The 18341-nt window shown below is 40.8% G+C and overlaps 1 protein-coding gene across 28 annotated transcripts in view; it reads left to right on the forward strand.

Annotated features, from left to right (window-relative positions):
- Window positions 1–18341, forward strand: part of LOC146984852 (membrane-associated guanylate kinase, WW and PDZ domain-containing protein 1-like) — a 91089-nt gene that overhangs the window by 3362 nt on the left and 69386 nt on the right. The gene's annotated exons all lie outside the window — the stretch shown is intronic.

Here is an 18341-nt window from a genome sequence, read left to right on the forward strand (position 1 = left end):
TTCAAATAAATGATAATTGATCATTCTGTAGTTTTCTAGGCAGGTTTATGGATGTTTATCCTCAATGGACATAGTAGATAATGATATCTGCAGAAAAGGCATGCCATGTCAGGGCAACTGTGGCTCAGGAGGCAGAGTGGTTTGTCCAGTAATCAGAGAGCTGATGGTGTCAAAGTGTCTGTGAACAGGAGGTCTCTAAGACTAGAAAACTGCTATGTAAGGGCTGTCCATGTCTTATCACGAATTGTGATTCAGATTGGGGCCATGAAGGGTTTTAGAGTATGTTATTGCCTCTAGTAGTTGTTGTATGTGTGTCACATACAGTCCAGCTGCTTCAATTGCAGAATACACATGTCGGTGAGGGGGCAAAATTACAACAACTGACTTCCTGTTGTTTTTAGAACAATGGTGTGCACCTTTCCTTTTGCCCTCATGCAACATCTTTGCTTAATGTCTGTCCCTCAGTAGCCCACATTAACTGCCCCTTCCCCCTGTGGGGAGGCAGGCTTCATGATGATACACACAAAGCAAATACGCTCAGTGACTGTGCAACATATTCTCCTTTTTGTCCTCCTAATGGGCTGTGGTTACCTCTTACATAATAACAGCAATCAGACTTAGTTTACAGAGGCCCAGGTGAATGATGAATACACTTCTAGTATGATGTTGAGGGTAAAGTACAAAGAGGTGGTACTTTCAGACCTATTAAAACTTTGTCCCACCTGTGTAGCGCTTATCTTTTCTCAGCAGTTGAATCCAGGCCCAGGGTGAAAGCTTTTGTTGTCATTCTCTTGCCCTGGCTGTATTTATGGAGCATCTGATAACAGTGGTGTGTCTGTGAAGGTGCAAAGGTTGTGCATTATAGGTTAGACTGACAGTTGTAAGTTTTAATGCTAGAAAACTGTCGATGCCTTTGAAAATATTCTGTACACTGATGATACAAAATTAGGAAACAGGATACGCTGCGTTTTAGCTGCTTTGTTCCGCGACTTGGACGTTCTTGTTTCCACTTGAGTTGTTTATCTGCTGCTTAAGTGACTCACAAACCCCTCAAGCACCTTGACGGTCTGAAGGTTTTATAGTGCTCTGATCACGGTTTGGCTGAGTGTCTGTCTGAGCTCCGGGACAAATTGCCTGATGAAACACAGAATTTTATGCCCAACATTTTCTACTTTTTTCCCCCCCTCGTGCTTCACCCTCCTCTCAGGTCACTTCTGGCTCATCCCCTCTCGTCATCCCCTGCTTTACTCTTTGGAGTCAGGGTGGTATAGTGAATTAGAAGATCATCTGTTTAATCATCCAACCCCCCCCAGGACAGTGAGCGTCTGTCCTGCTTGAGCTAAACTCAGAGTATATGTACCAATTCACTATAGCTGAGCTCACACTGTGGCTTTAGTGGAGGCAGCGAAACAAAAAGCAAAGCATTGTGTCACTGAACTGTTTCCTGTTATCCAGTAGACGAGGAAACTGAGAACTAAAGACTGACGTTGTTCTGTTATTTAAGTCAACCTGATAATTTTTTTTTTTTGGGACAAAATGATGGAAACAGTCCAGTATTGAAACATCTGGCTGTGCATTTTCCATGGAAATAGCTGACTCATATTTTAGTGGTGGCGATGTACTGTGCTGCTCTTCCATATATGTACGTCACGCTCATCATGCTGATAAAATAGATTTTCCCCTTTTTTTCAGAAAGTACTGTCTGTATCCTACCAAATGTCTATATTTTATAAAGGGACAATTCACCATTCAGTTTGTTTTCCTCCCTGTGCAGAACACACAAGTGAATACCAAAAAATAAATACATAAAATTGAAATATCTTATTTTTGGTATTTACAGTTTTGACCAAGTAAGGGCAAAAACCCTGAGGATATTTCTAATCAGAATTAAATTTCGTTTTCATTCAATTTCAGTTTTAGTCAACTTTAGACAATTTTGGCCTTGTTGATTTTTGCATCTCAAAATCGACTTTATTATGTAAAGATTGTGTTACTTTGTGTAACCAAAATTGTGTCTTTGGCTTTTGTGTGAGGTTAAGTTAAGAAGGCTTACACTCATCCAGAGGATGTGAGGGCTTTGCAGACACACATCTCTTTGGTGATGGGCTTGTCCCAGAATGCAAGTCCCTTACACTTGCTTAAGTATGACGACTTTGTCAGTCTTGATTAAGTGTGTCCGCCTGCACGAGTGTATCCCTGGAAGGTTTGTCATCGGCTTGTGACATGAATCCTGCGGCTATCTCTCCTCCTCTTCTCTGTACCCTCTGCTTTTTTCCTTTTCCTGTCTCAACCACCGTCCGTTTATGAGCACTGTGTTTCAGGCAGAGCTGAGGCCTCTCAGAGGTTTTGTACGTTATCTTTTCCTGTGCTCACCCTTTACTACACTGTCAGTGACTGAGAGATTGATATTATATGAAACTATTTAAAAATCTAAATGTGAATATGGCTATTTAGACGTGTGTGTTTTTTTGTTTAGTTTTTTTTAGCTTGGTCTTTATAAAGTCACTCCCTGTCACAGCTAACAATGGCAGCATACCAGTGCTCAGGCAGTACCCCCACACACAAGCAGCTTGTGTCATTTAAGCTTGAACAAACGAGTGTGTAATTCAAACGCTTTGCCTCAGGTAACAAAGAGGCTGGAGTGAAACACAGACAGAGAGAGGTTTGCACTGTTATCACTTCCATTCAGTTAACTGTAGCCATGCATTTTTCATGGCATGTCTTACATTATGTACTTTCACCATTTCTTTTTATAATACAGTTTGGACTGGGCATCAAACCACATGTTTATTTACTCTTTTATGACATAGTTCCTGGTTGAAATAAATGGAATTGCAACATTTTGACTGTATTTTAGCCAAGAAAAGTTCTTCTTCTGATCAAGTCAAATTTTATATGGCCAAAAATCCTTAAAAGGAAAAAATATGGAATAAATCTCAACAAAAGAGGAGATGGGATGATGAGACAATAGATAATAATAATATGATGACGTGCTTGTCTTAAGTTAATGAACTGGAAGTTTAGTGTACTTGTGTGTGTTCCTCTGTGCTTGTGTGCATATGTGTGTTTGACTGGACAGAGACATGTATAATGCCAATATAGTGCAATAAACAGGTGTTACCCCATAGGGAAACAGGAAGTCTTGCCTGACCCTATACGGACACACAGAGTTGTTTTATTGAGAGAACGATTCAGTTGTGTGTCAGGGGGCATAACAGTGTGGTCAGATTGTGAGTTTCTGATTAGTTTCTGTTTAAATTTCAGTAATGAGCTCAGCTTCTGGGTTGATAAAACAGAGTAAGTGCATGCCTGCACAGTAGGTTCATGAAAAGATACTCCTCCATGACAGTTACACTATCAGTTTAACCCTCAGGGTTTCTAGTACTGCTCGTCTGTCTCTTTTAGAGTTCACATGCATAATTTTATACCGCAGACAGAGTCCTAACAGAGACATCATGTTTACCATGAAGCTCAGAGAAAGCAACAAATAGGCTACATTGTACTGCGGAGACAATGACTCCTATTTAAAATGATGAAAACACAGCTCATCAGCTCCGGTTTCTGCTTGAATCTGAGAAGCAGAATCTCGTGCTGCCTTTTTTATTGATGCAAAGATGTTGTATAGACATTTCTGGATGATCTCAGAAACATTTTCACATTAGGAGTCACGTTACAGCTGTTTACAGTTGTGTTCCAGTTCAGAAAGGGGCAAATATTGATGTCACTGAAAGGTGTAAATGATGAATGCCAACTGACTGTTCACCCTAAACATATACTAGAAATAACTAGACATGCAAAAGAACCAGAAAGAGACATGAGACATGACTTCAAATCTGTTCCAGTTTGAGTGTCTTATTCTTATTCTCCTATGCCAGAGGGTTGGGAGACATGTTGACATGTCGGTGCCCAGGGCCCCATTGTGTCATCATCCATCCATGGATACATAACAAAACAGCACAGCTGATTCAACTACCATGGAAGTTCTCTGAGTATTTACCAGCTTCCTGGTTATAAACTTGGACATGTCTGACTTTATGAGCGTCCAAAACACCATTAGGTTTTGGCGTCAGATCAGTCCCCTGAAAGCCACAGCCAGGGCCTGTGACAGGAGACAGTTTATTTAATCTTCTTCATCAGACTTGTTTAACCCCAGTAGGATCTATTTTACTCATACATCACCAACATCTAAGCTTTTGTTTGGATACAAACATAATTCTGCCATAAAAACACTGAATAATGGGGCGTCGTTTGGCTCCGTTGGTAGAGCAGGCGCCCCATGTGCAGAGGCTGCAGTCCTCGCCGCAGCCGGCCCCGACTCAGGCAACCCTGATGCATGTCATTCCCCCTCTCTCTGCCTCCCCATTTCCTGTCTCTCTCTACTACTACTACACTATCAATTAAAGGCAAAAAGATATACTTAAAAAAAAAGAAGAAAAAAAAAACAGAAAATGAAAAAAATAATGTAACTGTTAATTAATTGGCTTTAAACATGTCTTTAACATGTCATAGGTTAATAGTTTTTTAAGGGTCTTTTGCAACTCTCGATGTTGACAGAGCCATTTCCTCAAGTGGGTAATTACAATGAGCAGGCGAATTATAATAATTCACAAAAATAGAGAGAAATATATACTAGCAGTCAAGGGAAATTTTCCCATGACTGCTCCAACTACTGCTGGAACTGCTGCATGTGTGTATCCAATATGTGAGTTGTGACGGGGAGTTTAAGCAAAATGTTTAAGGTCAAAACTACACTTTTTGGAACCAATAAAAGATAGATCTGTTATTTGGACATAAAGTAAACAAATGTGGGCTGCTGAAATGAAGGCAGGAATTAGTCTTTGTAAATTGTTCAAAGTGTGAACTGAGTTGACTCAAAGGGCTGAAAGCTTTTTATGACAGTACTGTCGCAAAGGTGTTTCTGCTCCACCTCCCACAGGTGAGGTTCCCTCACTGCTCTACTACAGCATGAAAGCTTCAGTGTTGTTTGGATTCTCCTCTTCTCGCTGCTGTGCTGTGGCTTGTCTCCTCCCAGCCTGTGAGAAATGAATATGATGTGTTTTAATCAGGTGATCCAGGAAAAGTGAAAAACACTGGGATACGGCTTTAAGAGCTTATCATAGGCTTCTCCTTTCCCTCTCGGTCTCTCTCTGCTGCACAAACATGCACGTGCAGTGACCTATGCACTCACATATGCTGCTACTAAGTCAATCAACCACACACACGCGCACACACACACACGCTCCCTGCAAGGGATTCTGGTATAGTGGGGATAAATTGACATTTAAGCTGTGCTCCTCCTAGATTCACACATCTGGAAGGGATTACGCACCATTACAGGCTCCGTTTTGTACACATCATAGTTCTAATTTTAGTCTGTTTCTTTGGTTTTGTTGTGGGTTGCAGGCTCAGTAATTACACCTTCCTTCAGATGCAAATAACATATAGTGTGAGAAACATACTAATTTTCCCAGCGCTCCCCTGTCATCTACATAGTTTTTACAACCTTTAGAGGGACTGGAAATATTCCTATAGGAATCATCTGTGCTCATGTAAAATAAAACCCTGCCGCTCTTGTGACATTAGTCTTGTTACATGAACATTGGTGTGTGTTGTTTAGCCGAGTGTGAAGGTTTGCAGATGATCCTTAGAGGATTTCTCATGCTGCTGATCTCTCTATCCTTCCCCTCCTCCTAGTCCGTCAATCTCCAGAGATTCAGGTTGCTCATAAGCTCTTGAGAGGCTGACCCGACCCTGCTTGGTTTAACAGTGTATAAAACGCTTTATGCACTATCATCAGATATCCTGACACTAATGTTCACACTGCTATTTAATCTGAAAGATATTATCCTACAACTCATCTTCAGATGGCCAGTAATCATTTTTCAAGGCAGCACAAAAGCCAAATAAGTAGAGAAAAGCTAAATGTAGTTTATGAGTAACCTCATCCTTATCTTTATCCTTGTTGTCCTGCAGAAATAACAGCAGCATACTGGAAAGAGGATATGACGCTGCCAAGGGTTTCTATTTGCAGGGCAACTATGTACTTGTTAATATCAGTGACTATAAAGATGGAGGACTCATACTCCCACTGTACAAAAATAAAGCCAAAGTATCCTGGATACGGCTGCTGACATCTTGTGCTGGTGATGTTATTTGAAGCCAGAGTTTCTGCAGTAGTGGAGCTGTAGTATAAGATCCTGCCCTGTCATGAGCCCTGTCAATCTCGGCTGTCAATCATACAGCAGACCCCGTTTTTATAGCATCAAATTTAAACCAAACTTGTCAGAAAAAACGCTCAAACATACATCACTGTGATATGAACTACTAAAAAATTTGCATCACTTAGACTGTTTTAGTTTTAGTTTGATCCAGGTCTCACCCTTTCACATTAGTGGGGCCAGGGTTAAAGGAATAGTTCACCAAAAAATGAAATTCAGTCATTATTGACTCACCCCCATGCTGATCCGGAGTAGTTTTTTATTCATCAAAGTGCATCTGGAGACCCGGGGGGGGGGGGGGGGGGGTCCTTATATGAGAGTAATAGGGCCCGACACAAAAACGTCCATAAAACTACACAAAAACCCTGTAATATTCCTCCACACTGCTCGTCCACTGCGATCCAAGTGTCCTGAAGGGATATAGTCTACAGTTTACTCAAAATGACGTCATTTAGGACATTTTTACAGCTTAAACAGTCCTGTATTGAATTGAGTAAATGACGTTGTTTCGGGTAAACTCTGGACTACATCCCCTCAGGACACTTATTGCACCACGAGCAGTGTGGAGGAATATTAGAGGGTTTTTGTGTAGTTTTATGGACGTTTTTGTGTCGGGCCCTATTACTCTCATATAAAGTTTTTGTTGGACTACGAACCGGCCTCCCGGGTCTCCAGATGCACTTTGAGGAATAGAAAACTACTACTACTAAACTACTACTACTACTATAATGACAGAATTTCATTTTTTGGTGAATTATTCCTTTAAGGACCTGTGCTGCAGACAGCCAGTGAGAGGTGAGTGAGTTTGGTTCAACTTGGTTGGTTCATCCATCTTTATTTGTACAGTATAGTATTTACTTAAAGGCTTTACAAGGTTGACATTTGCCCAGAGTTTCTTCAGTGTCTGTCCGCAGGCACTGATGCTTCTGGCATTGTTGTCTGAAACTGAAACAACACAACAAGGAACTAGATGGAAAACATGGGTGAGAGTCACTGTCACTGAACAGAGGTGATTGTGGACACTTTCATCCTATTTAATAGAAAAAACAATTACCAACACATTGGGAAGGAATTAGCATTTCAGGGTATTATGTGAGAGGTTTTCACATTAAATACTTTTCCTGGAATATCCTCAGAGAACTGAGCTATCATATCTGCTCCAGTAAACAAAGTCCAGATGTGTCCAGTTGTGCTTGGTTTAGAAAGCGTGAGGCTTCAGGGCTTGACACTTACTTTTTTACAAAGGAGCACATGTGCAAAGTTGCATTAAGGACCCTTATGGGTGCAATTAAAGATTATTAAATAATGTGTTCTTCCTTAATGAAGGGATATGATATCAAGAGACAGTTATTTTTATTTTTTATTTTTTTAACGATCTGTTTATTGAATTTTACATATTAGAAAAACAATAGTGTTCTAATTACAGATATACAAGAGGCAGTTATAAGCGAAATGATTTGGTACGAAAAGTAGACGAAATGTTTAAGTATCTCTGCTTATTTAACAAGTATGTTATACTTTAACCTATTGTAAACTTATTTAAGTTATTTATCTGGCTCCACCATTCCTATCTTATCTTATTGTTAACTGAATATTTTTGTTTTAGGATTGTCACTGGGAGGAAACCAGGAGTTTGGCTATGTTACCTTGGCATTTAGAAAACTGTTAAGGGCATTTCTCAAAATCTTAATGAAACATTTCATGAAGACACAACAATGCACATTTGACAAATAATCATTAATCAGCTCTGAAATGACATCTAAAAGTCAACTTTCAATTTTAAGTTCAATCATAACACATATGCTCAGTATTTTAAAATGTAGCCTACCGTATATTTCTGTGCCAGATGGATTAATTCAGGTTTTAGTCAGTGTGTTGCAGAGTCAAAAGCATTAAAATGTGCAAGTAGCTTTTGTCAGAAACATAGACATTCAGTGCAGACTGGAGCTTTATGTTTATTCTAGTGCACTTTCTTAGGCTTACCAAACATGCCACTGTTGTTTCGTCAGAAATCTTTTAAAATGCATCACTTCTTCTGCTGCAGAGAATGTCTCGTGGGAAAGTTGAACATGCTGGTCTGAAGGTGTGTAGCACACAACCTGTTATATGTTGGATAGCAGTTAACAGATAAACTACCACATGCCTGCGGTCTTAACAGGCTCTTGGGTATAATTTCATGATTTACACTCAAACTTAATTTTATAGTGTTGTTATGGGAATGTAAGATTTCAGGTGTAAAAGTGTCTGTTTATCGTTCTTTGTAATTTGCAGTAGCAGCAAACAAAACTGGATTTGATAAAGACAAGTTTATTGCCATTTTAAGCCTCCACTACACAATGTTTCTGGAGTCATATTGTTATGTCATTATCTGCCTGGTGCAGTTCACAGAGATGTGAACACAACAGGATGGTTCCTCCTCACTATGTTCCACCTAATTTCAACCATATACATAGAAACTAGTCTGCAAACAGAGCTGGCTTTGATCTTTGAGCTTTAGAGGAACCCTGACTAGTTTTCCCATGATCTTGTTCCCAGAGTGAAAAGGTGAAAAAGTTAAATCACACCAGAGGACTGACAACTTCAAACAGGTGGAGAAGAGCCTCCGAGGTTCAAACACCTTTATGAGCTGTGTGGTATTTCTGTGTATGAGAGATGTGTGTGTGTATGTCTGAGAGAGAGACAGTCACAGCGTCCACATTATCTTATGCATTCCCAATCATACATCTGCAACTTGTGGCAGGTGGAAGGACGTCTTATCTGAATCAAAGCGGCTTTGCAGGAAGGGCCTTCCTCCATCTGATGTTCTCATTACTGTCAAGAAGCTTGAAGACTCTCCGCTCTGGTGGTTCGAGTTAGTCACAGTGGCAAAGAAGAAAAGCTCCAACAATGGTGGTGATTAAGTCGTGTTGCCCTGTGGCCGCTTCTTGGAGTTGCACAAATCAGCACCAACAACAGCATTGTGACAGAGAAGATTGTGTGGCTACTATTTTTGAACAACTGACAAAGCTTTAATATAAGAAAGTCAACACCACCTCAGAGCGTGTGCGTTTTGCAGCTTCACGCTGTGTGATTGATGTGGTGCATGTAAACAGCTGTGTACACAGCTGGAACTCATCTACATAACACCCATAAGACATTTCTCTGTTGACTGGCACTACAGACTGATCAATGGCCAACCTGTCACTGTGACCGGCTTTGGTGTTTTCTCTAATCTTTTCTGACGTGATCTGCTCTATACACATTTTACTATACTATTGCTTTCCATCATATAGTGGAAATGGATGTTGACATACACACACATACAGTTCACATATAGGGAAATGAAATGCCTTTGATTTGTTCTTTGTTGTTCAGGAGTTATTTTTAGGAATAGCAGGAGTAGTAGTAGAAGAAGCCTTCACACATGAAAAACTAAGAAAGAGAAAAAACAAGTAGAAATTTCTCCCAGAGAAAAATAGATTTGCATTGCCTGGTTCTGTGTCCCTATGCTCTGATATATGCTCTGTCCTGAGGTGGATCGCATACTGGACCTCAGTCGTCATAGGTAAAATAACAAACGCTGATGAACATTCCTGGTTTCAAATGAGCAGTGATCTGTCATGTCAAAGTCCCGTGTCTTGTCATTAACCAACCCAGCCCAACCCACCACACCTATGGACTTTGTTGCTCTCTTTCTACTACGTCACCTGCTGAAGCTCGCCTGCCAATAAAACGTAAATATGGTTTGTAATTAAGTGGTTAGTTAGGGTCATTCTTTTTTTTCTGCTGCCCCCAAGTGGCAAACCAGATCAGATATTAGAGGCTAGAGAGAAGAATTGATTATCAAAATGTCTGATTCTTTCTCCACAAATTCAAAACATGCATAGTTCCTCTTGCAGACATGTCACATTTCTTCAGATTTGTTTAATGTCTGTGCTCCTGCTCTACAAAAGTCCTGTTGGACTCTGTGGCTGTAAGTAAACACATCACATGATGAGCCCTTTTTTCAACAATCAACATCTCCCTTCAGTCTGCTGGCCTGCTTTTACATACAAATCTACCACAATCTGACACATGCCTCCACCTATCAAATCACTGGCTGTTTTTCTTCCAGCTGTGGCTGTGGCTCTGAATCACTGAGTAAATTTAGACTCTTTGACAAAGTGAGATAATGATGGAAACATTTTTCTCGAGCCATTGGTGTCAGCTAAATTTACTTTGAACACTTAACTTGTGTTACTCGCTCTCCGTCTTATCTCGTGCTGAGCTGCCTTTTGTAAACTTGACCTGAAACTGACTCAAATCTCAATGAGCTCTCAGAGGGAAAACAATATTTTATTCTTTGGTGTGTGTCTTTGTTCTCAATATAGAGCTTCGGTGTGAGGTTATATATTGTGTCTGAGTCCTTTTAATCAGTGAACCGTCACTGCAAATGCTACAGTCTAACTGTATTTAAAATGAGGAGCAGAGACGGAGGCGTATTTTTAAAACAATCGTCAACAAGATGAGAAATATACTGTAGATGTTTCTGCTGGTTCTCAAAGCTGACACACATGGTATCCTCCAACTTAAACACCGTGGAGATTTGTTCTGTTACCGTCTGTCTCGCCAAGGGAGGGACTGACCTTGGGATGCAGCTGTTCATCAGAGGTTGGCAGCATCTGGCTGTGCTGAGTGGTGAGGTGTGGTGGTTGTGTGGGGGAGAAATACTTTGCGCTGAGTTTAGGTCATGCAGGGTCAGATAGAGGGCATGGACTGTGGCTGTTTGGCTGTTGTTTGGACAGTCATTTGTAAGGATGACTCTAAAGTGCCCATAGATGTGAACCCGAGTGTGACTAGTTGTTTGTCTCTATATGTCGGCCCTGAGATAGACTGGTGACCTGTCCAGGCTGTACCCTGCCCTCACCCAATGTCAGCCAGCTCCCCCCACTGCCTCCCCCATAGCTGACGAATGGGTGGATTTGTTAGGATGAGACAACAGTCGACTTGATAAGAGTTTAACTCACTGAGAAAAGCAAATCCAGCAAATGTTATGCTGGTCTATGATTTGGCATTTTTAGTCTGAACAATTTTTTTTTTAAAATATATTTTTGGGCATTTTTTGCCTTCATAGTATAGTATATAGAGACAGGAAATGGGGAGGCCGAGAGAGGGGGAATTACATGCAGTAAAGGGCCGCCGATTTGGGATTCGAACCAGCAGTGAGGACTGTAGCCTCTGTATATGGGGCGCATGCTCTTCGCCACAAGACGCCCCCTGAACAATTTATTAACGTGACCTCCATTTTGGAAAGATTGATTCCCAGCAGAGATGCAACACTGACACAGAGCGTTTAGTCCCCCCGAAGTTGTCATCACCTTGTGATGCATTTGCAGCCAGAGACCGCTCTGAGAACACCCCACATCTGTGTGTTCAAGGAAACTGTGTTTGGTAAGTGTTTGTCTTTGATTTGTGAAGCCATACTTCTTGGCTGTGATGCTTCTTGGCAGCCAAATCTCAGATATTGAATGTCAGAGTCTTCCGAGCATCCTTGACTTTGAAACAGTTTTGAATTTTATAACCTAGAAAGTTTCCCAAGTTTGCATCGTGGTAGAGAAGACATTTTCTCACTGTGGCATCTAGCCATGCAGTTTAAAATGTGTTCAAATCTCATGTTGAGCTTGAAGATTTGAATTTGAACTTAATAGCTTTGTTTGATTAATTGATTTGTCATTTAAAGTTTGTAAGAATTATTGAACATGTGGTCAGTTTTGTCAGACCAACAGTAAAAAAACAGAAGAGATTCAGTCGACTATCAGAGAAAATCAAGATGAAGTTTTGACCCTTGCTGAAAACATTACTATATGACTGATCCTAAATGCTTGTCATGTATTTTAAGGTTTAAAAAACCCACTTCGATAGCAGTTTAAACCTGTCTTGTGGATCGTACCTCTCTGACTGACTTGTCTTGCAGGATTTGAACAGGAAATGCTTTTAAAAAGCCACAAGGTCTTTACTATGTTTGGCTACAATTAATACACATCCTTCCTTCTCGTAGACCTTGAACTCATCACTGGCTTGAATATGCTTGGGTAAGCATTGGAAATTGTCCAGTCCTATTGTCTCTCCAGCTCTGGTGGATTTCTTGTCATTAGTATGAAGGACGTGGGAAGGAAGGAATTACTAATCGGGTTTAGCGTTTGTGCGACAATAGCCTTCAATGGAGTGATGAAACCACGCGGGCCAGAGGAGGAACTATACAAAGGATGATGTGTTAACTGAGAAGTCGGCTGCATTTTAAAAGCTTGGATAGAAAAACTGTTTATGTTGTGCCACCAGATCTTTTTTATAAAGCATCCTACAGTAGGTCTGGGCAATATCTCGTATCCTGATATATGATCGGCAATTCTGGACGACAACAGCTCCCATTATGAGGGAGCTCAGAGGACAAGGACTTGACATATTATGTTACATCAGACACAATGAACGAGTGCCTCATTAAAGCACTCACAGCTGCCACAATTAAACACCACACAGTCAGAATAGCAATGAGTGGGAAGCTGCAACTGATCTTCATTTTATTGATCTCAACATATTAATATTAACGCTGATTGTTTGATTCAGGCAATTATTCATCTGGATTCATTTTTACACTGTCAACACTTTCCTGTCCATCTTTATAACCATCAAACAGTCAACAGCAATGCTTCCCAGTTTCATTTCATATTTCAAAGGTATGTAATCAAAATAATAATGATAATTTATAATGTATTAGATTTTGTCTGAGTGCTTCATATTCAATGCAGAGGAGGAAATAGAAAAGAGGTGCAGAGATAACAGTGCAGAGCGTTAAGCTTTGATCAAAATATTCTTGTCATTCTTGTATTCTCTCTGTTTTCTCTCTTTTAACTTTAAATCAGGGCTACTTGCAAATATTATATATTATATTATATTCTCTGTCAGTTCATCTAGCATTTTAGTTTTTGATCACTTAATGAATTGTTTGGTCTATATACAATATCAGAGGAGAGTGAAAAATGCACATCAAGATTTCCCACAGACCGAACCAGTTTGTCTTCAAATGACATTTTCTTTGTAATCAAAAGTCCAAAGTCAAAAGAAGTTATTCACTCTGACGTTCTGTTCTATTCTGTTCTCCTTTTGTGTTTATTAATGTCGTCTGTCACACACAGCTAACTCAACTCAAACTCATTAGAGTGATTAGTAAACAAGGATTATTGTCGGGTCTGTGTTCATGTCACAGATGAAACAAGTTCAAGTGAACAGACACAGTCGTCCACAGGTGGCCTTGATCCGGTCGATTGATCCACAACTGACAGTTTTCACCCAATTATCTGACCATTGAACCGCTTTTTTCTCCCAACCTATTCAGTTCCATGTTTCAGCTTTGCAGTAAATTTAACGTGTTGATGTAATAGATTAATATTACTATGATATTCATGAAAAGCATTAGTTTATTTATCTTCTGTATTGTTTTTTTTCTTTTTGAATTATTAAAAGGGTAGGCGCTATAAGCTACTGCTTCAGCCTACACCCTTCTGATCAACACAATCTACAACGCTGTATGTAAATTGATCAAGTGAACCCATAAAACTACTACTACTACTACTACTACTACGATTGTAACCAAAGTTGAAGTGATTTTGGTTGGAGCACAGAGAAACCGTTTCTTATGTCTTTCCATCTTTTAGATTCACTGATCCTCTTCGGCACTCGCTCCCTAACACGCTCCCACTCTTCATTTATTTAAAAGGCCTCACATCCACTTCTTCCTGTTTTTTTCTTCTCTCTATTTCATTTGTTGGTTATCTCCTTCCATACCTCTAGCAATCATCTCTGTGTTCGGTGATACCCAGCTGTGAAGGAGAATCTGTGATTTCGGACTCCCTGAAGGTCACATATTTGATGGTTTGACAGTGAGGGGTTTATGAAGTATGCATGACGGCTGTGACTGCGCTCTAACGTCACACACGCGGACGCATATTCGTCTTTTAATCCGAGGCAGTTTGAGCGCTGAAGGCAGAGATGGGTCATGTCAGTGATTTAATGGCTGCTTCACTTCAGTCTCTTCACTGAACACAACGAGGAGAGCTTAGACTTGACATGGTTTGTGTCACTGGAAATGTCTTTTTAATGGCACAGAGAACAAAAACATCATAATCGTCGTGTGTTTTATCTTCTTCGTCGTGCCTGTGGTTGGTTACAGATCCATTTTTATCTCTTTAGGTTGAAGTCCATTTGTGCATGTTTGTGTTTACGCGGCCCAGCTCTTAGAGAAATGGACAGACTCTCCTGTTCTCCGCACCATCTGTCGTATCGTCACCCATGGGGACACATGGTGGAGTTTTACCTGACGAATGAATTGTGTTGCATCACCCAGAGCCAGAGGCAGTGCATGGCACCCTGGGTTTAGGACATAGAGGGTCACATCATGCTTGTAGAGAGATGCTGAAAAGTTTTATGTTTTTACTTAATGATTAATTAGCAATGTCACTTTCATGGTTTCTCGTTTGCTTGTGCCTCACTTTGTCTCTCATTCTAGCAGTTTAAAAAAGGAAACTGAAAACGTGTATGTGCGTGAAGGATTATTATGTTTGAAGAGGCAGGACTGATATGCACCTATGAAGGTTTGCAGCATCATAACAACAAGGCCGGCGGCTGAGATCTGAGGCCTCTCTTTAATCTTATCTCAGTTGTTGATCCCCTGCTGTCAGTCTGCTGGGTGTTATCTCCACTCTCAGACAGTTTTGATAGAGACTGAGATGCGTGCACCACTGTACCCCCCCATCGACTGTAATTCTTTGCAATGTTGCCTCACTTTCTGTTTTTTTTTTTTTTTAGCATATTAGCTAAATCCTCTGACAAACATGCCCAACTGTCATTTCAGCTATTTTTCTGAAAGTGGGTGCTTGCATATGCGTGTTAATTAATATTAGCAGAGAAATCGGATATATAGGTCACTGATTGTCCCGCCTGCTGCTCTCCACCAGCTCCACTGGTTTGTTTGTGTGCCACATCAACTGCACAAGAAGCCCCTTCAATTACAGCCCTCAAGGTACAAATTAGTGGTTATTACATCCACTGGAAAGGCTTCTCCTTTTCCACTCCTCCATCCAGATGCGTACAAACTATAATTCAAGCCTAATGTGGTAATTTCTTGTCTTGTGTTTCATTGTGAGTTTCATCATATTAGCTGCGGTGATGACACACACATTTTTTTTTTTCAGTCTGAGGCGGGCAGCCGAGGAAAGGAGGAAAGGAGGGAGAAAGGGAGGAGGAGAGGGAGAGAGGAAGGATCAGGGACGTGTATCTCATCTCCGTCTCATTGCCCGTGGTCATTGGCTCCTGTGAAAGAGGGGACTTTAATGACAGAGGGGCCCTTTGTGTGTAAAGGCTAGGCAGGCAGTGACATTTAACAGAATCAGCCAGTTAGAACTGATGGCATGTTCACATACCGACGGCAGCTTGATGCTTTCTATCAGCGACAGGGAGGATTCAAGCTGCTCGAAGCTCGGCTGCTTTTACACGTGTTGCCCACGGGAGATTAAAACAAAAAAAAAAAGATACAATGGACACATTAAAATAGCTGCTTTGTGTGCTTTGTGTGTATTTTCTAGAAACATGGTGTAAAGCAGTGTTTTTCCTTTTTCTTTTAAAAACTAACCCAGGGGATAAGAATAGAGATCCTGCCATCTGGAGTGTGTTGAGTTTGGTATCCCGGTATTTGACAGGAATAGCAGTCCGTGTTTAGTCTGTTGTTGAAATATTTTGGGGCGCAGGCAGAATTCAAGACTGACCCTCCTCTCAACCCGCTCCTTCAAGCTCTTACTCTATCTTTTAGTCTTTACAATCCCATCAACCTCTCTTTCTCTTCCCTGACTCCTGTTTTTGTTTTTTTTCTTCCTCCATCCTTTGGCCTACTCAGCTAGTAACACAGAGCAGAGGGAGCGGTAGGCCTCGGTTCCTCTGGTTATATTTAGCAATGAACAGATGCAGCGCACTGGAGCAGAACATACCGCCTCTGCTCGGCTGTGTGTGTGTGTGTGTGTGTGTGTGTGCCTCTGTGTGTGTGTGTGTCTTTGTCTGTAACTCTTCCTTCAAACCAGTTCTCCCATCATGCACTGTTGACTCTGACTCAGCAGCACAGCACTGGAGAACTGGGTCAGAACATAAACCATCCATACATTTCTGCCAATGTCCAGCAGCTGAAACCTTGGCGTCTTGTTTGTTTAAAAAATAAAATAAAATAAAAAATCTGTGTCACATCCGCAAAATTACACGGTATACAGCTGAAAAAAAAAGGGCTTGTCCATTAACTGATGAGTCAGGCAACAGGAAATTAATCAGCAACTATTTTGATAGTCTAAGAGTCGTTAATGGAATTATTTTAGCACACCTTAACTGAGAAAAGAACTGGCAGATTAATCAATAATGAAACTAAGTCCTGATATAACCCCTCAGGATCCTTTCAATGTTAATGAGAGCTGAAATGTTTAAATGTGTCACACAACAGCAGAGCTGCCCCTGTGCAGTAGACAAAACCAACAAAACAAGAAAACATCAGTGTATTGAGGAGAACAACGTTAATTTGATAACTTGTTATATTACAAATGTTGCTGTTTATTTTAACTTTCATAAATCAGCCACACACACATAATGGGGATATTAACTAACTGCGATTACACTGGAATATAAGAGCTGCACCAATAATCAATACCAACTGATGATCAGTTGAACATTTGAGTCATTTTTCATGCATTTCTCTGTTGCTTTTTCTTGATTTTACATGAAAGTAAATTGAGTAAAAGAGTTTTGCAGGACGTGATGGTTTCATCCTGAGCTCTCTGGTTGCTCCCTGGCTTCTCTGTGAGAGAGAGTTGGGAGTAGCATGAAAGCGGCTCTGGGTGTGGCTGGTTATGGAGGTAATTATAGAAGAAGAGGCAGAGGACCAGTCCAGAGCTTCATGGCGGACCTCTCTGTGATTGTTGTTTTTTCCTCCCCACCTCTGCCACTCTGATTGCAGGGCGCATGGCAGGCAGCAATAAGACAGTGGCGAACAAGTTAAATACACAGCATTTACAGAGTCTATATTATATATATATAAAAATATGTATGTGTGTGTGCTTAGCTAACATGAGAACAAAACAAGTGAGCCTCATGTTTAATATCATTAGTGTTGCATCTTGTGTATCATCTGTCATGAAGTCTCTCAGCCGAGATAATGGCTGGAGATTGCAGCTACTTTCTCACACCAGGAGAGCTGAGAGCTGAGAGCCGAGCCCATCACTGGGAGCAGGAGCAGTCCTAGATTAGTTTTGCTGTTGGATCCCTCCCGATGTTCACCTCTTTCACACAGCCCCTCCTTATATAGCGGGATAATGTAGAGTTAAATGCTCTCATCTGTAACTGGAGAGTCCAGTGTTGACTGACGGGATGTCCTGAGACCCACAGGAAGCTGCTGAAACAATGGAATTTACTGTTTAAGAACCAACATTTCCAGTTCCTACTCTGCGGCCATTATTTGGAATCAGCCAGAGGAAATACAGTATTATTTGTCCTCAGGAGGAAATGCCATCTCTTTGTGTTCGGTTTGAGCTCTGTGCTGTCGGCCGGGGAGCTGTATGAGACTGTGAAAACTATGACAAAGAGGGCAATTTAAAGATTTAGAAGATGGGTCACTTAAAGAAGCAGCAATGGACAGTTTATTGTGTGATATTGTGTTGTGCTGCTCCAGTTGTGCCACAGAGGGAGGGGTGCAGACAGAACGGTGCCTTCTTAATCAAAATGTGATAACAGACAGGCTGTAAAACACACAACTGGCCACTGCTTCACACTGTAACACTGAGTCGACCATATCTGTCACCTGAGTTATGGTTTTAAATTAATTGTTCAACATTTTGGGAACTTTGCTTATTGACTCTCTCGCTCTGAGTTAAATGAGAAAATCAACACACTGTGTCAGTATGAAGCTATCTTAGCTTAGCATGAGGCCTGAGATCAAGGGAAACATGCTCACATGGCTCTGTCTAAAGGTAACAAGATCCTATGTTCTTAACTATTTTTAATTTGATTAATTATTGGTGTTTTTTATTGTGTGTGTAGCCCAGACGAGAAACACACATATTTTCATTGCACAATGATATA

Source organism: Trachurus japonicus, chromosome 7 (genome assembly GCF_045865225.1).
Source record: "Trachurus japonicus isolate A0001 chromosome 7, Traja_1.0".
Classification (NCBI taxonomy): domain Eukaryota; kingdom Metazoa; phylum Chordata; class Actinopteri; order Carangiformes; family Carangidae; genus Trachurus; species Trachurus japonicus.